Raw genomic sequence first — 22,887 nt, forward strand, 5'->3', positions numbered from 1 at the left:
AACATCAACAAGATCTTATTATTAACTCAAACTCAAAATGCACCATTTTAAATCCAAATCTGCATTTGTGAAATGCAGATTTCACAAATCTGTGTACAGGGACGGACCAGCATCCAAGGTTTTTACTATTTTTCTCATATTACTGAACATTAATGTAACAACCTCACTGATCAGCTTTTATTCTGCACATCGTATGATTTCTAGTACCTTACCGCCAGTAGCAAGTAGATTGACTCCCTCCAGACAAACAGCACGGCTTCCTTTCTCTTTCCTACAATCATTTTTAAACAAGCTAGATGTTGTCACAAATGCACCTCTTAGGCATGTTCAGCTGAGGGAGGCCGGTGCCTGCTGTTCGCCCACTGCCCTGTAGCGCCAGGTGTGCCGTCAGGAGCAGCCAGCAGGAGCTGAGCCTGCAGCGAGGACAGTGCTCTTCCTCTCCTGCAACCAAAGGGATATTTTTGCTTTCTGCATTTCTTTCTGCCTGGATATACCATTAATTTATTATTGAGAGGAAACACATTCCCAGAAAAAGAGGAAGAATAATTGCTGATGCTCGAAGTTACCAGGCACTTACACTTTAATTCAACAGGTGAAGGGCAGTGCTGCAGGAAAGAAATTAAACAACTACAGTGGAATGAGTTCAATATGAAAAATGGAAATCTCAGATCACCAATATGCTCTAAACACAGTAAAACTCGTGGCTGGAACGTGTGTGTTATTTCTAATATCCCAGCTTACTCCCACTGCAAAGAATTACACCTTGCTACCTAATGGTATCAACAGTTTTACTTTAATTATTTTAATTCTACTCCCTCTCCCCCCTCCACCCCTTAAAATTCTTGTATTGTGCTCACTTCATTAGTTGTTAAATTTTAACCAGGATATACAGAGTTACATCTTGTTCACCTCTTGGTATTGTTTGTGAGGAGCATATTTTCTTACTCATGCTTACAGAAAGTACTAATTTATTCCACAAAAGTTCCCACTGATTTCAATCCAAATGCTCAGAGAGTAATTACTAAATAGAACCTTTGCCTTAGTTTATGTGTTTAGCTTTAAAAGGAAAATAAAATAAAATAAAAAAACTAAAACATAAGTATGGTCTGTACTTCTTAGTACTAAACATATATAGGCATTCCTCTAGCATTTACAATAATTAGTTGAAATTTATCCACTGGAAATATTTCAAATATTTTAAGTCACTTCTTAGCTACCAAAGCATATTCACATTCTGTCCTTTGCAGATTTTTTTATGAAGCATTTTATGAAGCAATATTACTGGGAAGACAGTTCTCAGAGCTTCAGCTGTAACAGTGCTGAAATATTTTCTTGATGAGTATGTCTTTTTCCACTTCAGGAAGTGCTCTCAAAGAGGCAGGGTCTCTGGATCAGAAACTATGATTCAGTATGGATTTGTTCTGGGAATTATAATGAGGTTCATCAGAAAGTTCTATTGCCCAAGCTGGAGGTTTCGGCTGAACATAATTACAACTTTTAGTAAAAGATAGAATTTACCAGGGGACCATCCAATAATTAAGACGTGAAAAAAGGCCATAAGGAAAAGATACAGTTCCCTGAATTCTATTCTGAGAATAAACATGAAACTGAAATGTTTCTATTACTCCTCAGAACTGAATATAGTATTTAACATATTTGACTATTACAGTTTCTTAAATAACATTCTCCTAGTTCAAAAATAAATAAAACAGGAAATGTAAAACCCCATTTTCGAACAGCAAGCACAGGCTGATATTCATCCCATGGAATTTTATCCATCTAAAAGTTAAATATTTAGCGTAAGAAAGTTTCCAAGACCTACTGAGCAGGCAGTGAAGAGAAACATGCCAGTGTTTGAAGAGCCCATTCTACAGTTTGTACACTGTCTGTGGAATGCGACTATGATCTGACACCAATGAGCTGTTTTCTCCTTCTTTTTCTCCTCTTCTGGAGGAGTTCCATGTGCAAAGACAATTTTGGTCTTGGTTTTTTTTGTTGTTGTTGTTATTTGTTTGCTTTATTTTAATTTTGATCTGCTTTTCCATTGGAGTCAGTGAGACGGATTGCCCTCTGCAGATGCCCCCTCTTTCTCTCCATTGCCTGCCTGCATGGCTTAGGTAAAATGCTAAAATTTGTGTAAGCCACTTTTAGTTACTTTGAGTAACTAAAATGTAGTAAATCTGACTCACTGACAGGTTCCAAAATGCAGCAGTTTTTTTATCAATATTTCAAATCATCAAACAAACAATATGTGATGCTGGTTTTAGTACATGCCAAAAAGAATACTTGTTGGCCAAATAATAATGTGTTGGTCACGTTATTTTTAACAATGATCATTTTTAGGAAGCTGAGTTATCAGAACATAGAGAGGTCGGAAGGATGATAAACTGTGAGTTGAGTGCAAAGGACCACCGAGCTGAATGGTCACAGTTATAAATACAGTTATTGATACAGTCTAATGTAAGGAATAGGTAACTGGGAGCAAAACCCCCAAAATTTTCTTTGAAAAGAAGTATCACAGGGAATTATAAATACCTATCTCAGTATAATTTCTTCATGCAATGTTGTGGCACGAACAGTTAACAAAATTCTCATATACCACAAAAGAGAAGCAAAGAAGAGTTTTTCCCTATACAAAATTTTGGCCAGACCACTCTTATAACACTTATTCACACTATAAAGAATGTGTGAAGAGAAAACTTAGAAGAGAGCTAGAAAAGTGATGCGAGGTTATTACAAAAAAAGCCAAAAATATGGGACTGAAGGTGCTCCAACTAGCTTATCAAAGCAAAGGTCAAAAGTGTGGGTATTTACAAATGGAAAAAATATATCAGAGAGACAGCTTAAAACATACTTCATAAAATCTTTGAACGACACTCTTTCATGCACAGGGAGTGGAAATGAATTCTTCAAGTGTGAGCAGGCAGGCCAGAGATGAGAAGTTAAGGAAAAGGAAAATTATCAGTGGTATGATGCATGTGCCCTAATGTGGGGATCTAAAACTGCAACCAAGTTTAGGTTCTCTTTAAAATTAACAGAAAGAACCAAGCATCTTCAGAGGACGATTAATCTCATCCTAAATAAAAGCCTGAAATGACTTGGAATGCATCTGGTCATACCTGTTGCTCCCCTCTCACTAGAACAGGAGCAAAAATGACTAGCCCAGGCTGAGATATCTATACTTTATATCCAAAGTTAGGTGAGATGTATCCCAGCCTGTATTACTTTTTAGAGCCAGACTGTCTTCAGGAGTTTCAGTGTTATCACCAGAAAACTGATAATCTCCATTTTTCTTTCTCCTGGGGAGGAAACCTTATCCCCTTGCCTGAGTATGAGAGTGTAGAGAAAAAGAAAGAGGGAATCTTTCAGTAGCTTAGGGCAGTAGTGCATAATCACTAGATTTTTCATTTCAGCTTTCAACTTGAAATTACAGATCTAACTTCCATTTCTGACTGCTATGACTGTACTGAGATTAGCATTTACCATATCACTTTCTACAGCTGGTATCAGTGAAAATATTTATGCACACAGTGAGAGGAGAAAAGTATCTGCCAAAACCTGTGGGTGCCACTAAAAACAACATTTCTTTCAAATCTGTGGTTTTGTACAGTGCACAGCACAATGGTACTCTGCTTACGGTTGGAAATATTAGGCAGTTCCATAATCAAAAAAAATAAACTAAAAATAATTTATTGCCCTGTAGTAGTAATTATATCTAGAGCAAATTAGGTACTATAAGTACAACAGAGGATCAGTTATGCCACCTCAGCGAGGTGAGAGATGTTGACTTTCCAGTGAAGCTGCCCTGTACCAGATGCAGCTGTAAAGCCTAGTCTTAGCTTTAAGCTCTCCTTACATTTTCAATAAACAGATATAGTACACATGAAAATAAAACCAAGTAAATACAAACATGTAGAGCTCCCTTAGGCTTAGGCTATGGATAGTAAACCAGTTTAGAGTTTCAAACACTATGATGGTAGCAATCGGTCTTACATACTTTATTCACTCGGAGATGATGGGGTGCTACCAGAGCCAGACAACTAAAAACCAGATGGATTGTGAAGTCTGTGCCAGGTCTTCTCAATATAAATTGCTGAACGAACTGTTCCTTCTTACCAACACTTGGCAGGGAATACTTCGGGGTTTTTTAATTGCCATTGCTACAAACCCTAGAAAGGTTTGTGTGATGATGATGGAATGCTGACCTCACTGAAGAAAGACCAGTTTTACCTTAGTTAATGAATAATAGTTGCCATTTTCTGTAATTGTTCCCCCCCTTTACTGTCACAAATGGCCTTATGATAATAATCATAGTATATAATCTGACACAAGTGCTCTTAAAGAAATTTCTAGTAAAGGACTGCAGCCTCTGTGGGAGGTAACTGTCGGAATTATCTTAAACCACTACCTGTCTTCCACTACAATAGAAAAGGCCTTTAATCGAAATAATCCTTTTTCAAACGAGCAACTTTTTTTTTTCCCTCTGCAATTCACTCATCTTAAAAAGAGCACTATAGCTTTTGTGCATAACTTAATTCATTCTTCAAGACAAGTACAAAATTTGTCACTGACATTTAGCGCCAGCCGTAGGCAATGGATAAAATGAACTAGTTAGCAATTTAACCTGTAAAAAAAACAGAGTGGGATGAACAATTTTCTGCCATCAAAGCAAATGGCTAACATTTAGCAAGATTTTATTTTTATTTTTCAGCCCATCCCATCCTCAAGAAGAAAGAAGTCAGGCTAACATTTTTTCTGGGTCCTAAATCTTCCTCTCAGCCTATTTCTTTAATGGTTTAAAGTAAATGACTATCCAGAGGATAATTAGGCACTGTGCTGTCGCATCGTGTCAGGTCACAGCTGGATTTAGTCAGCATTAACCTTTGGGGAGAATTGGAATATCAGTATCATTTAAAATTAAAGACGTGTAAGCAGGCATTTCTGGAGATGTTAGAAAAGTAATTGTCTGTAAATTGTTTGACCTTGAGATTTAATTGCATGCACAACACACATTCTAGCAAGAACCCTGGACTGTGTTCATTCTCTTTCACCTCCGTACCTCTCACTTTGCAGAACCCATTAAGCTACCTGTGGATTTTTCTGTAAAATATTAAAGATTGTTTTATACTGAGAACAAAAGCTTTTAAGCAAAACCTCTTGCAAACAGAACCGTTAAACAGCTGTAGTATAGACCTCACCTATCTGAATTTAGAAATATTTATATATACACAGAAAACACTCGCGTTAAAGAGCTATGCTTAATTTTTATTCCTTTTTTTTTTTACTAACAAGTTTGCATATTATGCCTTATTCCCTTTTTCCCTAATGAGACAGCTTATGCTTTCAAAGTCCCTCAAGCTAGGCAAATCTCTCCACTGCTTCCACTGTTAATAATGAAACTTCATAATTATACAAATCCAAGGTGGCCAATCAGCTTCTCGGGCTGAGCCTTCGGGTACCTCATGCATTATTTATGTGGCACTCGGGCCTGTGAACTCACTTGCTTATATTAGAAGCCTAATTAATATTTAATCACACGTAGAGAGGGCACACAAAGCTGTGCTAGTCCCCAAAAGAAGTGCAAGTAAAAGTGTACACAGGTGCTTGTTTGCTTATGTGTGTGTGTATATGTGTGTGCATACTATAATATACACACTCAAACGCACTGATTAGAAATGCTCCTCTCAGATTGGGAACGAGACAAGCCTTTGAAGATGCTAACATATGCCGATAAAGACAAACGTCGTTTTGATCCTGACTGCAAAATGGCTTTCTCAGGTGATGCTGAAACCAGTTGAGACTCTCCATGAAGATTTCAGCGTATGAAACCCAATGCCAAGGAGAACTGTTTAGGTTTCTTAGTGCAGGAATTACTTTCTACATGCCTACAGACATCCCTTCTGTGTTCCTGGGGTCAGACTCTCCATTCACACTGGCACTAAGTCATCAGCCGCAAAGCAGTTCTTGGTTTTGGGACAGTCCATGAGAAAAAGTAATAATATCTCCAAGTACCCTCACTTTTTGGGTACGTCTCATAATCATCTCTTCCCTGGCATGGGAATGTTGGATAATCCCAGCGGCTAGCTTTTATGGAGAAGAAAGTTCTTGAAACAACCTTATGTATGATGATGAAGATTTAAGTTGTAGAAGATACCACTTGTTACTGGATTTTTTTCTAGAAAACATTCATGTCAGTTGATGCTGAATTATTTTCATCCACACCTATTATTGCGCCTCTACCTGCAAAATCCTCAGCTGTCTGTTGCTTCCTTTTTGTCTACACAGACTCTGACAGATCACGCTACAGTATGAAACCTTTTTGATGGGAAGGGAGATCCATATCTAGAAAACTCTCTGAGTAGACAAGTCAAAGCAGTGAGAAAATGATCTGTCTTATTATTGTGAATTCCACTGAGCACAATGTAGTTTAATATTAAACAAAATGTTTCATCACCTTGATACTACTATTATTTCAACCAACATTTCCAAAGAAGCCATTAACTTTTCTGAGTTCTTATCCTCTCAGACCATTGCAATCTCTCCCCACCATTGTGCTATTGCTTTTAAGGCAGACAATTAAGGACTTCATCTGAACTTCCTCTTTAAAACATTGTTTTCATTTGTATTTTCACTAGCATTAGCATTCACTAGCTACCATAAACAGTAGCAAATAGGAATTATGGATGTTATTCCAGAATCTGCTATTAAAACATTAATGTGGCCTTGAAATGATTGATCTTACCAATATAGAAAATGGCTGTGATAACCAGAGCTGGAAAAAACAAGAAACTTTGTTTTGGTGGTCAGAAGAAGAGAATTAGGAAGAAAAAGAGTAAGTACTCTGGGTAAGGACACCGACAAGGCCATACCTGGAGTACTGTGTCCAATTCTGGGCTCCCCCATGCAAGAGAGATGTGGAGCTACAGAATAAAGTCCAGTGAAGGGCCACTAAGATGATGAAGGGACTGGAGTGTCTCTCCTGTGAGGAAAGGCTGAGAGAGGAGAGAAGTCTCAGGGGGATCTTATCAATGTATAGAAATACCTGAAGGGAGGGTGCAAAGAGGACAGAGCCAGGCTGTTTTCAGTAGTATACAGTGACAGAAGGAGAGGCAACGGGCACAAACTGAAACACAGGAGAGTCTCTCTGAACATCAGGAAATATTTTTTTCACTGTGAGGGTGACCAAGCCCTGGCATAGGTTGCCCAGAGAGGTTCTGGAGTCTCCATCCTTGGAGATGTTCAAAAGCTGTCTGAACATGGTCCTGGGCAACTGGCTCTAGGTGGCCCTGCTTGAGCTGGGAGGTTGGACCAGGTGATCTCCAAGGGTCCCTTCCAACCTCAACCATGCTGTGAGTCTGTTACAATTTTTAAAAGTTTGTCCAAGACAGAACCTAAAATTTCTGCCCAATATTTGGCATTTCCTTTTTTCAAATATTTTATTTTTATTTTATAAGTTTTAATTTTAAAATGAAAAAGCAATAAGTTTACACATTAAAAGAAATATTAATTTTTGTTTTGCTGGGATATTTAATTTTGATGACAACACTGTGCAAAGTTCCTACTCTTCTCCCAACTTAGTTTTGGTTGAAAGTATTCTCTGAACGTAAATCAAAGATGGAAATATTTTTAGTTACTTCAAAAATCCAAGTGAGTAAAATTTGTTGAAATCGCATCTCTCAGTTCTGGTGATACTGATCCAGGTTCAGAAACTCTATGAAAGTTTACATTGGCAAGGAATCTTTATAGTTTTGAATGAAGCATGCTACACAAATAAAAAGTGTTATAATTGTTAAATAATTAAGTACTTAAAACAGTGCAATAATTGTTCAAGTTAAGAAATCTTTCCTCCTAGTCTCACTTCTCTCTTAAAATCCAGATTCCAGAGCTTAAATTTGTCATTACATCAACATACAAAGTAAAACTGACTATCAATGCAGCCTCAAAACTAAGTTGGATCTCAGTGGTGCAAAATACCTCTTGTAAAACAACTGAAAAGATGTAGGAAACTGTATAACTTCATACGTTTGGTATCAAAGTTCTTAAAAACAAACTGCTCTTAAGAAACCATGAACTGCCTCTTGAAGGCATCACTTCCAGTTGCTGCAGAGAACCTTCCACAGTAAATTGATAGATATGAGTTGTCCCACCACGCGCTCTGTACCATTCCATGTATGTTAAATATGCACACACAATATATTGACATCAGTTTGCCAAACACCTCTGGCAATCACTGAAAAAATAGACATGCACATATTAGCTCAGTAATATGTTTTAAATTAAACCAAATTCCAATTTATCTTGATTTTTTTTCTCCTTTCAGGGACAAAAATAGTGAGGGATTAAATGTATGCCAGGAACCCTGTACCAAGCATCTGGCAAATTTATGGGGTTTTGCATCCATTTTGCAGTGCTACAGTCCCAGAGGTGCAAGAAATGAGAAGAAACATTTGTTGTAGTTCCAGGGAGAGTTTGCAATTTCATAACTCTTATTTAAGATACTTTCATGTAAAAAAATAGAAGACTTGTAACCATGTTTACACTCTTTCCTTACAATGACAGGCATCCATAATTTGAAATGAATATGCTTAATAGGGAGCATTCCTTCATTAACAAGACCTAGATGAATCATGATGATTTTCATTTTTTATTCAGCTTTCTTTTATGCTGTAGTTACTATTTTAACACCAGAGTAGTTAAGTGTAAGGACAGAGTGGTGAATAATATCAGCAGCTGCAGAGGTAAAATGAATTTTTTTTTTTTTTTTTCAAATGTCATCAAAAAGTGGGTTGTTTTTGCAGTATTGTGCAAAAATATTTTCCAAATTTTTTTCCACATTGTGGTCATTTGCTAAATGTTCCATTAGTCCACTAAGTTCAAAGCTTAAAATTGATGTACTTAAGACTTGTCTACTCAACAGGACAATACAGAGAAAAAAAAAAATTAAAAAAAAATCATCTGACATTACCAGCTTCCATATTCCATTCCAGTTTCAATATAGGATTGTTCTATTAACTGTATTCTCTAATGGTCTGGTCAGCCTACCATTAAATTATTCAAATAAAGATGAGGGACCTGATTCTCAGCTGGCATATATCAGTATAGTTTCATTGATTTAAATAGGGCCATACCAATTTACATCTCCCGTGAATCATGCCCATCATTTCAATCAGACCGATTAAATGATTAGTTTCCTAGTATATTAGCATAAATTGCTAATAACTAATGAGTGCTCATAATTCTCTGCCTTTTTGTAAAGCCCTTTTCAAGCATAGGAGCATTCACCTGGTAGAAGGGTGAATACATAAGCTGTTGTCACATATGCATCTGAATAGTGTTATACAGCACAGCCAAAACCATGGAAAAGACATAAGGTCCTTCTGAATCTACACCTCGCAATGCTCAAGAAACGCAAGAGAACTTTTAGCTGAGATTAATAGCGCAGATGCTGCTATTTTACAGTGGTACAATATAATAATACTGCAATCTTCAATAAACGGCCTAAGAGGGTACTAATTTTATGCTATAGAAAGACTAAGGTGTTTTTCTTCGGAAGAAAACATGACTCCAGAAGCAGAATATTTGAGAAAAATATCAGTTTTTACCAAAAATAGAATGAATTAGCAACTGCCGCACTAAAGGAAACATCAGTTATAACATCACATATGTAAACAAAAGAAAAATAGTGAAAGCTTTTACTGTAGTATGCCTTGTTAAGAATCTTGACAGTATTTTCAAATTGGCAAGTATTCACCAGCTGCATTAACAAACTTAGCACTGCCTGAGGTGTGCTTTTCCCCCCCAGATTTAGGAAAATGCAGCCATTACTACTTTCAGACATCAGTGTGAAGCAGGGACTTTTCCTCTCTTTGCCACAAGGGGAACACTTTTTGGACACTTGGGTAGCTTCACAGGATGGCAGAGAGGAGAAGGAAAAGTAACAAAAGTAAGTGTCACCATTTCAGAAACCCCTCTCTTCTAAAAAACCTCCCAATTTCTTTGTCCAAGGCAAAGGAATTAACTCCACCAACAATCAAAACCCATAACATACACCCTTTCTTTTTTCCCCATTTAAAAGGCTTGGTGTATCACTTTGTCTTCTGTAACAACCACATAACACATAGGGAGAAAATCAATTTTACAATAGTAATTTAAACATAAGGTATTTTTTCCAGATAAATAAAAGCAGTAGAAGAGAAAAAAATTAAATCACTCAGGGGCAAATACTCATCCCAGGACTTATTTCAGCAAATATACTAAAGATGTGCTGTAAAACTTGAGAGGGAAATCATTGATTCAAAACACTTGCCCATAGTGTGAGGTGATGTAAGTTAACAGACATTTTTGGATAGGATCTATTGAGCCTGTGTCCAGCTCAGCAGGAGCCATTTCCATAGTTTCCTTAGACTTTGTGTACTTCAGCTTCTAAAGGCACAATAATATTGAAGGGATTTATCATAAAATAAGAGTAATAAATACACTCAGAAACATCAAGTGATATCTGCTTTGCTTACAGCTTGAAAAATATACAAAGAAGACACAAAAAGAAAATACAGACTTTGGGAAACAGAAATGATCATGAAATCACTAAAAATTTCTCTGGACTGAAAAAGAAATTTAAAAAGGGGAGAATGAAAGAGAGAATCAAAGAGAAAGGGAAAGAAAAAAGACGAGTGAGAAATTAAAAATAAAAGAAAAGAGAAAGAGATAAAGAATGTGAAACTAACCTTAGTCACAGTCAAAATGTCATTCAGCAATCTTGTTTTCATTCCTAGAAAGTACCTGTATTAAACCCTTTTTTATTAAAAGTGGGTTTTGCTGCCTAGCTTGACTTTACCTTCTAAATATATATATATATATACACACAGACATACAATCAATTTTTCACTCCTGATCGTAATAATTAATTACTTTTTTTTCTTTTTTTTTTTTAAATCCAAGAGCTGTTTGGAGTTTCTATACAAATGTAGGAATATCAAGACCTTGAAGATCACTGCAGGTGTTCCCAGTTTGCATTATCAAGAACAAATTCTTAGATATAAGTCTCGAACAGCACGTACTTTTTATATGATATTTTTCAGAATTTTGCTGATGAAAAATAAATACCCCATACAGCTAGGAAAATTTGTTGTAAATAAAATTTGTAACATACTGGTATTCATACACTTGGATAAGTATGCATTGAGTGTGCGTGTCCAAGCATCCACTCATATATGCATTATACTTATCTGTATACATATATATATACACGTATTCATCAAAATTTCCAAAACTGATTCAGCAATTAAACAGGTTTTTTTCAGCAATTACTGCATCAGTAATATAATTGCTGGCAAACTTGATTTCCACCAGTATCCAGCTCTCCTACTTTCACCCTGAGATTCAAATTCACCATTATGAAAAACTTTTACTAATCCAAATAAAAACAATTAAAAATCCACACATAGAAAAACTTGATGTGTTTCTTTTGTCTGACCTTTGTAAAACCATTGAAACATGGTGCTGACTTTAAAATCTCAGCTAAGAAAACTGTCAATTAAAACGGTTTGTGTGAATGGAGCGCAAAATGATTTCCGGCGTAGCTTCCCCAGCGTGTCTTCGTGGTTTTGCATCTGCTACACAGGAGCAAAATGTACAACAGGATACAAGAAATCCCGCTTTGGAAGGTTGGAAGACTGAGATCAAATCTGCAGTTATTCACTTTGTTTTCCTATGAGTGTCTCACACAGTTTAGGTACTAGCGATATTTGCTACTTCGATACATTTACATAGAAACATTTCTTCTTCTACGCTCCCTTGAAAGTCAATGGGAGGTTTTCTGTTGACTTCACTGAGGTAAGGATGAGGCATTATACAGTCGAAAAAGATACTGTTCTTCATGACCCACAGCTGGTGTGCATGCACTCCCTTTTCAAGTTTTGCTCTTTTACCACCTCCTTCCCTCTGAGACTAGAGAATCGCAATAAAGTCTGTATCTTCTCTACAACCTCTGTCTTAAATAGTGGGGAAGGAAACAAGGGAATGAAACTGAAGTGGCTGGCACTATATCCTACAGTGATACAGTGATAAAAATAAAGGAATTCAGCTGACTCAAAATACACCTGTGTGAAAGTACCCTAACACATTTGATTCTAATGTATACCTCTGATATATAACTTTATTTAATATCTGCTGTCTTCTCTAATCTTTACGGAGCGCAAAGCTACCACTTAGAAATACAAAACTTAGAACCAAAGCAAGCATTTATTTGCAAAATATTTTGGTTACGTTAGAACTGGTGAGTCTCTCCTACATGGTGGGGGTATCTTCACAGTATTTAATGAGTGTTTTAATTACAGCGACTTTAAGTCAGTGGCTTTAAGGTTAAGAGAAATCATAACGGTAAGTTTTAAAAGAACTCTTCACCTACACTGTTTCTGTTGTAAGTTAGCCGGTACAGAACGTGAAATGAAATAGTATTGCAATCAATGTCAAGAGTTTAACATTTTGTATTTTATGCACTGAATGTCATTCAAGAGTCACACTTCGAAGTGCATTCAGTGCGATACCTAATGGGTAGCCTTCCTCATGGTTACAATTTTCCCACTTTGTTGCCAAGCTTCTGCATATTAATAAGTAACGACATTTAATGAGAGGAAGCACTCCAAAGTAACACACTTAACTCACTGTCTTTATTCACTGTATCGTAGTAAAAATGTACACTTACGCCAAAGGGAAGTTATGCCTTTAAACTGCAACTCTAAATTGCAACTAACATGCTGAAGCAAGGATGTCACAGTTACACATAATTACCATTTCTACAGGAGCCTGTTTCCTGTGGTGACAGTAGCATATTTAAAAGATAGCATTTTCAGACTTTGATGTCACTTTTCTCATACAAAACTGTTTTTTCGCTAAGAGCCCCATTCAGTAGCCCAGCCTTATCCAGTAAAGCACTTAAGCATGTGCCTAGATCCCATTTATTTCAAAGGAACTTAGGCACATGATTATGATTTTTTTCTGAAAAAGGATTGAACTTAAGTATATGTTCCAAATGTTTTGTCATATGGGAACCTAAAATAGGAGCATAACTCCTACCTGCAATACTACTAATAATCCCGACTACCCAGGAATTCTAGTGACAACAAGTTTTATCACGTTTTACAGGTTTATTTTTCCAAATACTGTTCTAGTATCATTCTTGTCTTATCACATAGCACACGCTGTAAGCTCATTACAAGCCAACAAAAAGTTTCAAAAAATATTAAGCTTAATCATATTTGAATCTTTAATACTTTACCAGTGCTCCTCATGGCTTAAAGACTGTAAGCTTTAAATACCACAGAAGTTTTTTTTTCATTTTTGAAATGAGAATGTTAAGAAAGGTATCTGCTGCTTATACAACAGGTTGTAAACCAGAAATTCACAGAGAAGCCAGGGGAAAACCCCTTTCTATGTCTCCCACATTTCTCTTTCCATGTTTTACTTTTTCTTATTCATAATCACTGTAATAAAAATGGTGTTTACCTGGATAAATATTACAGAACAAAGAATACAGTGTGATTGGTTCTGTTATGCTACCAAATTTTTTTTTCCAGCAACCAAGCTATAAACAGTGCCCAGATTGTACAGCAATAGACACTGTCATCTTGTACAAAATACCTATGTGCTGCTCAAAACCTAAGGAAACCCCTTTTAGCAACACTATAATTGAAGTCACCCTTTATGGAAATACTTACTGTCTAATACCTCAGTGGTGTTTGTTGTTTTTCTTTTCAATTAACATCCTCATTATAACAGTCTGTGGTGGTTTTAATATGTATACAGTAAGGGTGACACAATGAGAAGGCTGTGTCACCGTCATTCTTCTAACCGAAAACTGGGTGCAGTTTTCCTCGGGGCCCTTCAATGATTTTCATGGCCAGGGTAGACCACAGTGGCTGTTGAGGTATGTATAATGCACTGCCTCTTCTTCATAAGCTGATTACATTTTCTCTCTTAGGATAATTTCTTACAGCTTGAGCACAGAATTGAAAATTTAGAAATGTGTTTTCCGTTTCTCACTGGGCCACAGACTTCCTGTGCGGATCTTGAACAAATTGTTTTACTTACCCTACCTCTGCTTTTCACATCTGAAAATTAGAGATAAAAGCGACAGGAGCACTTCCAGGCTTAATTCATTAAAATCGGCAAAGAACTTTAAGGTCAATGAATGGAGGCTGCTACAGATTAACATATTAAAAGTTTTAATAATTTATTTGTGGTCTACTTTAACTGATGCAAGATGTTTCTAAACTAGAAGCAACAGGAAAATTTAACACTGTCACTGGTATACATGTCCGGTTTTATAGACCAGTAACTGTAACTGAAAGGTATTAATGCGTTTCCTCTATTTGGGCTGTGTACCAGAGTACTAACATACACTTTAGGAATAACCTTCTTCCAGTGGAAAGTTAGAATAAAGCTAAATGCAATATAAAAATATAAATGCATACTTCATGTTTATACGCACATACACGGTACGCACACAGAAAACGTGTGCATTGAGATACTAGTCCAAAGAAAGAAAAAGATTTTCCTTGATTGTGTTACAAGGCCATAATTCCTCAAGCTCAATGATACATGTTGTAGGAATGCTCTGAAATAAAATGCCTGTAATTAACCAACATATGATTTTATATAAGATCCTTTGTTTAATATATGTCTTCATATTAATGCACCGTGGTTAAAGGAAAATAAAATAGTTAGCACAGGGAGAAAAGACATATCTGTATTTTTAAAAATAATAAAATCTGCTTTATTCCAATAGCATTTTTCCTCAGGATTTTTTCCTTTTAAAAATAAAAATTCCATTTTCCTGTCTGAATTCAAAATGATTGACTGGAGCACAATATTAAGTAATAAATAAAACAGTCCCAGTGCCTGAAAGACTCCTGAATAAAGAGAAAATTATTTTTGGATTTTCCTTCTGATCAGATATGAAATATTCTGAAACGCCACCTCTATAATTTGATAAAAAGCTTGATATCCCCAAATGAAAATAGGATTCAGCACTTTCATTTTTCTGTCTCTAAAGGAACCTCTAGGTAAACTGATTTTAAAAAAATGAAAATCTCAAGCATAAAGGTGGGAGTAATGAAGCAAGTTTAAATATGCGCTGACCTTTGAAATGAACTGCATTCCATGTTGTTTGGCCAAGAAGCTGGCTGTGTTGCTGTCTCCATCAATTTCCACAGCATAAAAGATGTGGGTTTTGGAGCTGCCCTGCTCTCTGGTGGATGTTGATAGGCATCGCCGCAAATACACTAGTGCTGATAGTAACAGCCATATGTTCATTGCTCTGAAATATTAAAAAGAAATCCACAAGGGATAAAAGTGTAAGCACCTTCTTTTCTTGTTGTTGTTCACCGACAGAATTTACCCAGAGGTGGCTGTATTTTATTTTCCCCTTCTTCGGTTAAAAAAGAAACTCCTACAATCTTTTATTTAGTAGCAATATTAAACTAAAAAGCAGAAAGCAAAACAAAACATACTACTTCTGGAAGCTGAGAGTATTATGCTGTTTGACAGTATCTAAAACCAAAGTAATATTATGTTATATGATGTTATTCATACAAATTCAAAAATAAAAATGTGCACTATTTTGCAGCTTTAGTTATGGAATTATTTTCTTTTTCCACTCCTCTTTTATTATATGTTTCACTAGTTTTATTCATTGATTTGCTAATCTCAAGCTGTTCACTAGACCTGAAGGTCAAATGGCAGTCTGAAAAATTTCAGTGTTTGATATCAAAATGCAAGATTGCCACTTGGATGTATAGTAATTTTATTAACAATCGCTAATCTAAATATCTGTATATCTATTCTAAGTCCTTCTGTAATATATTTTTTCAAATATCACTTTAAAAGAGTGTCTTAGGATCTAATCTTATATTGCCTAAGAAAATGAATGATAGAAAGATGACAAAGTCAAGATTATACATATCAGAAGTACTACGGCTATCTTAATTAGGCAATATTCACACCTGGCTGAAAATTGATTCTGTACATGATAACTCTTAGGCACTAGATCCTGGCTATAAAATATTACAGTAGTAAGTAACAAAACCATCTGAGTGATATCCTGATGTTTCATCTGTGATGAAACAACAAGGGTATCTTTTAAGCAGATGCGCTATTAGGTGCAAACAGTGGTAGATACCCAACTAACTTTTCCACCTACATTCCCATTCTTTAATGTACCAGTTAAGATCTGTGCAATAACAGAACTTAAAAACTAATTTTGAAATGAACGACTCAATATAGTTTTAGATGTTATAGGTGGTCATGTTCATTTATATGCTTGCAATCTTTGCAATTATTACACAAATAGTCTTTTAAAACAGCAGGCAGATATAAACGATCAGCGGGACCATACAAGTATGTAGAAGTAAACCATTGTTTCAATCTTATCTTTGAAGATATACATCTGTCTTTCCTAAGCCATGTCTTTGAATTACGTCTTTCTTGGAAGACCAAGAACCAATGCAAAGCAGACAGTGACTGAATTCCACCCCCACCCCCAGTAGTAGCTCTTTTTAATAATACTAGGTACAAATTAAGGGGCAACAGAAAAAATAGTTTATCTCATATCTTGCACTCCACAATAATATAAACCTACAATCTTTAATAAATACTGCCAGACTGGAAAAATATACTTAAAGTATCTGCACAGTTAAAGATAAAAATCAGATCTTGAATGAGATCCTACTAGCTAGATACTTCTGAAAAAGCCTAGTAAAGCCTATCATATGGAATCCCTACTAATTACATTAGAATGTTTCTGGATTCTGATTGCTGTCTATCTGTAGCATAAACAGAGCCTCACAGAGGTGGGGGATTTTTTTTAGTCAGACATATGCAGTCTAAGTTTCTAAAGTTCCTCTTCAAGTCTTAGTTAAATATGCAGTAGGGACGCTACTGGTTTTCCACATCGTGTTTTTTGGAACACTAAGGATTGAGGTAGTGGGAACTGCAATTTATTTCTGTTGTCTAGCTAAGCAATTAGATTACAGCCCTATGAAATGAAGCCCACTAATCAACGGAAAGGAAGCCATAAAGATTATGGATGATTAAGTTTCAGCTCCTACCTGTAAGAAGATGAAAATTTCATCAAGTATTGTCCGGGACAATACATGAGGCTAGAAGTTATTTAGCTTGGTGTTTCTTCTGCTAATGCAGGGCTGCTTTGTATTGGCTATTTACCTACATGGTGACTGAGTCAGGAAAAAAAAAAAAAGACATTACAGCTCAGCCTACTCTAAGCGTGATTCAGAATAGATTTCAACCAAGGTCTCTTCCTATCAAATGTAATGCAGTCTAGAGCCATTTGATATCCACAGCCAGCTTAGGGCAAAGTAGTTTGTCCATAATTAGAGTAAACCAAAGGTTGTGGAATGTACGGAGAAATAGGGGCTGCAGAGAGAATTAAGAAAAAACCTCCAAATTCCTCCAAATAGACTCACCCTGTATAATTCATGCAGAACAAAACATTTCCAGAACAAAAGACCAAATCAGTCTACCTAGAATGCCCTAGATCATAAGAGCATTCTTTCAGGAAAAGAAAATACAGGTTCATCCCCCTGCAGAGAGACCTAAGGGTAGAGCACCATATTTTTCAGTAAGGGACTGACACCACTGTGGTATTGGTAGAAGTGTTTTGGAGATACTTCTCTCCTCTGATACTATATTCTTTGACATTCACTTTACTGCTTTTCAAAGCAAACTGTTTTGCTAGTGCTGAAGTAGAGATCTGCAGAACTTACTCATTTTTTCAAGCTGATAGGTTTGGCAAATTTGACCTGACACAAATGGAGCCACTCTGCAGATTAATTTTTTTGACTACCAATCAATTTTCTGGGGAAAAAAAAAGAAATAAGATACAGAAAAAAATTCTACAGACAACACCATGCAAACATGTCTGAGAGGCATTTCTTATATACTGGTGGCTTATGCAAACTGTTACTAGAACTGGAAAACAAAATGCTGGGAGATTAAATGGGAAACAATATAAAAAGCAATAATCACTGAAAGCCTCTGCTATTCATATATACCCTAGGAAGCTTCAACCACCAATATAAAACTAGCCATATGTGACATCAAGGTGATACTTAGAAAAACACTTGATTGACAAACTGGAGAATAAAACCTCTACAATTAGTAAAATTTTAGATGTCTGTTTCTGAAAACAGCCAGTAATCCTGCAAATGTATATTTTCACAGAAGAGTTATACATTTAATAATTTTCCATTCCACAAAAATACCAATCGACTGGAGTCTTGGTCTCCAAGAAATTACAAATCCATCCTAGAAAGCGGAGTTGGTAAACCCACTCAAACACACCTTCAAAAGCGAAGTCAACATTTTAAATAATCTTTCACGAGTACAAGTAATAATTGGATACCTTCACAATCATGACACTGAAGCAAACCAAAACAAGTGTAGTTTCACCCCAATTATTAGCTCCTGAAAACACAGTGGGTGGGGAAAATACATTATTTTACCTTTACAAAAATTCTACCTACTTCCTCATGGAAACCTTTGGGTTTCCACCCGTAGTCTGGAATAGGGACTTAAATTCAGCATGAAATTAAAATTTACCCAAACTTGAACGAGATACTAAGGCTTGGAAAACTGCAGTCAGAACAAGGTCAGGAGAGGCATATAACAGCTGCAAACTGGAATCATGAAAGATTCCACCTGCACAAAGTAATCCTCATCCCAAGACTGATCCTATATTTCTCCCATAATGCAATTCTTCCCAATGTTCCAATCCATATATTGGGAGAACAAAGAGCCTGCCTCACATATACCCTCCAAAGGAGGGTAAATTGGACAGAGGAGGATCTGGTGGCAGTAGAATGGGAGAACGGACACCAAGGGGCTGCTGTTGGGCATTAGTGAAACTGGTGATTTATGTTAGAGGCCTTGGATTGACTGATGAGGATGACTAGGACTGAGAATTGAGTGCCAGGGCAGTAGGACTATTGCTTGAAAGCAAAAGAGGGTACAAAAGCAACTGAGTGAGAGACTGAAATAAAGAAATAATTTGCACACCTGGACTCACTGGGACCTCAGTTGATATGAAGCTGGTTCAAGTGACTAGAAGTACAACTGGTTAAACAGAACTAGAAAAAAGAGTCAGGGATGATAGTGAGTCTGGGAAGGTCAAAAATTAGATTAAGAGATCTGAATGATTTAGGGAGGGACAGATTAGAGAAGTAGAGAACTGAAAGAAATAGAGAGTGCTGAGAAACGGCAGATTGTAGAGAAACAAATGCAGCAAGGAACCACCAGCATGCAACGAGATTATCTGGGCAAAGAGACCTGGTGCAAGCATATTAGCTCTGAAAGAGGAGAGGAGGAGAAAGAACAAGTAACAAGCAAAACTTAACCAGACTGCAAAGAACAAACCAGAAGACTATAATCTTCAGACTAGCTCTTCTCCACAGCCTGGAACCAAATCCTAGCTTCCATATCTTGCTGTTCCACTGAAACTGGAAAACACAAAGGAACCAAGTGCCTTAATTCCACCTGCTGAGCCACAGGGATAGTTAAAGCCTGGTACTTCAAAGAGTATGAGTGTGTTCCTTCAAACAGCAATGTTCTCTGCTGTGGATGTTAGGATTCCAGCCCCATTTATGCCTCCATGGGAGGCATAAACTCCAAGCAAGTTGCCAAAGGATGACATTTGTACTCTAATCACTCTGCTAAGAAACCCCCAAGCATGAGTTAATCATACACACAACATATTACAGAATCACAGAATGACAGGGGTTGGAAGGGACCTATGGAAATCATCTAGTCCAACCCCCCTGCCAAAGCAGCTTCACCTAAAGCAGGTTGCACAGAAACACTTCCAGGCAGATTTCTGCCTATCTCCAGAGAAGGAGACTCCCCGACCTCCCTGGGAAGCCCGTTCCAGTGTTCTGTCACCCTCAAAGTAAAGAAGATTTTCCTCATGTTGAGATGGAATTTCCCGTGTTCCAGTTTGTGCCCGTTGCCCCTTGTCCTGTCACTGGGCACCACTGAAAAGAGTCTGGCCCCATGCTCTTGACACCTATCCTTTAGATATTTATAAGCCTTGATGAGATCCCCTCTCAGTCTTCTCTTCTCCAGGCTAAACAGACCCAGGTCTCTCAGCCTTTCCTCGTAAGGGAGATGCTCCGTTCCCTTGATCATCTTCATAGCCCTCCGCTGGACTCTTTCCAGTAGTTCCTTGTCTTTCTTTTGACTTCATTCTTTTTATATTAATAAAAGTTTGCTAAATCCAACATTAAAAAATTCCAAATTAAGACTATTGGTGTAAATTGTAAACAGAGGGTGAATGGTCTTTTTAGAGGTTGGGAAGAAGAGTGGTTAAAGGCTGAAAGTAGTCAGGATTCACAACTTATAATAATAAACTCACATACGGTTGATTGCATAAAACACATCTTCAGTACCTGCCTTTATTAGCTTTCACAGTAAATATGATATATCCTAAAGTGGGCTCTTGAGGGCTAGTAACTAGTGACATCCATGATTAATGTTATATGAGGGGACAGATCCTCTACACGTCAGTGCTCCAATCTGTCCTATCTTCTGTTTCTTCAACAATGAATTTTCAGAAAATGCTTTGCTTTCAACAATAAAGATTAAACTTATGTACAGTGGAAATCAATTTCCTTTCAGAACACAGGATTTAACCTAACCTATCAAGATTCATAATTTTATTAAATTCTACAGGGGGGGACGGAAAGGACAGATTTAAGTTTTTCCTCTTGGTGTGACAACTACAGTTTTACTGTGCAACTGAAATTGAAATTGAAATAAATGAAAACCTAAACATTTTCTAAACTACACACATGCAAGAACAGAATAGGCTTATTTTTAATAATGTGTGATGTAATTAAGATCAAATAAAAAAGTAAAATAAATACACAATATCAATTAAACACACAACTTACTGTAGTCATCTCTCTCTAGGTAGTCAGTAGCTACTACAAAACATAAAGCTGTCAGCTTTTGTACTTTTTTTAAATGCAGCTGAAGTTCTCCCACAGTGTACTGCAGTGTACTGTACAAGCATACTTGTTCCATTAACTGAATCTAATTATAAAAAAACAACCAACCAAAAAAACCCTAAACAAACAACTCTACCATTTTTCTGGCTTTAGGTTAGGAGCATGAGATACTACAATATAATAAAAAAATATACACAGTTTCTCTATTAATCGAAAGGGTAGAGAACTGATACTGGATTTGTAAAAGGTCTTTACTCAGTAGACCAACTAGGACCAGTGCTACAGCAGTAGCGTTTCTGTCATTAAGTGCTTGTCACAATAAAGAGTATTTTGAAATAACATCTTTTCTATAGGGCCAGTAGCAGATGAGCATCCTGTTTTACAATTACTAGTCTTGAGAGTGTTCTGGGTTTGTTACATCAGAGATTTCAATTTAAATTCTAAATACGAATAAGAAATCCTACAACAAATTAGTCGCTTCCTGAAGTTTGTACACAATGTACGCTTGTGTTTCTGAACAGTAATTTTGCTTGGTAGGCCCATACACACCAAAAAAATATTATATTGGTTTTTACAGTCACACACAGAAAAACAGCCAGATGTGAACCTGAATTTCTTAAGGTGACTGAAGCTAAATATGATTCAATCATATTTCATAGTAAAAACCAGTAATTTTACCACCAGAAATATTTGCAAAAATGTTGGGAAAAAATTACATGTGAAACAATAGTAAGCTTACTTTCAGAAGTGTCTGTTGTTTTATAAAACAACAAAATCAAACTAGAAAAAAAAGAGAAGAAACACTGAGGGTGGGCTGGTTTGTTTTTACGAGAAGAATTGGTTTCTTCTTGTATCATCTTCCACTGACAAAAAATGATCCCCTTTAATTGCAGTGAGACATTCTTTAGTTTTTGACGAAACCCTGCGAAACAGCTAAACTACATGCATCGCTTTCCGAACTATGAACAGTTTTCTTACAGGCTTTGTATCATATGCTGACCAAGCCCAGTTTTGCTCCGGTTTATGAAATGTGACAAGACCACAGTTAAAGTTGATCTATGCCGCAGGCTATTCGTGTTGTCTACTCAGATGGTTTGTCATAATGCCATGAGTCCTGATACTGTACCTTCTTTGTTTTCTTTCATTTATTTTACTGAAGTTTTATAACGCCAGAAACAGAGGCAAGATCCAAATTTATGGCATTGTTTCTCCCAGCTAAGAATAAGCACCAAACCATGAGGGTGTATTCAGAAGCATCTCCTGTGATGTCTGAAACCTGCAGAGACACTGTGTGCTGTTGATTTTTAGTTTTTTCACTGAAGAATCACTGAAGTGAAGAGTACGTAATAATGCACATATCATTTTATTGCATTTTTTTCTGGGCAATATTTTTTTTGTTTTAAAATATATTGGTACTGGCAAACACTTTTTAAAAGATTATCTTAGAAACTGACAGCACTTCAGCATTTTCCAGCTTTATCAAAGCACTATCGACTGTACTAGAAACTGAATAGAGTTCAGTTACTGATACAGCTTGGAGTTTACCACACTTTCAGGGGACATCACCGAGTGCCAAGAAACTTCAGAAATTAGCAAATTCTGTAGAGAGCGCTTTATCTTGAAAAAGGGGACATTTATGATCGAGTGTGTTTCATTCCTTTAGTTGCTACCATTTTTGTTTCAAAATAAGAAACAGGATAATTATACACCACTCCTCAGCCAGATGGATCTCAAAATGTTTTACAAACCACATGCACAATAACACAAGAATTATAAATAGAAAATTATTAAAAATACAAAACCACAGCTACCTAGGAGTTCGGACTGGCCAAACTGTTTACTCGAAGACTGAACCTCTATAAAACTTCTG

At 36.5% G+C, this 22,887-nt stretch overlaps 1 long non-coding RNA gene across 1 annotated transcript in view; it reads right to left on the reverse strand.

The window, feature by feature from the left end:
* Positions 1–15,145: 15,145 nt before the first annotated feature.
* LOC134513911 (uncharacterized) overlaps positions 15,146–22,887 on the reverse strand; it is a 52,363-nt gene continuing 44,621 nt past the window's right edge. The window contains exon 3 of the long non-coding RNA XR_010070537.1: positions 15,146–15,316. This is a non-coding gene — a long non-coding RNA (uncharacterized LOC134513911). The remainder of the gene's footprint in view (positions 15,317–22,887) is intronic.

This window comes from Chroicocephalus ridibundus, chromosome 3 (assembly GCF_963924245.1).
Source record: "Chroicocephalus ridibundus chromosome 3, bChrRid1.1, whole genome shotgun sequence".
NCBI classification, from domain to species: domain Eukaryota; kingdom Metazoa; phylum Chordata; class Aves; order Charadriiformes; family Laridae; genus Chroicocephalus; species Chroicocephalus ridibundus.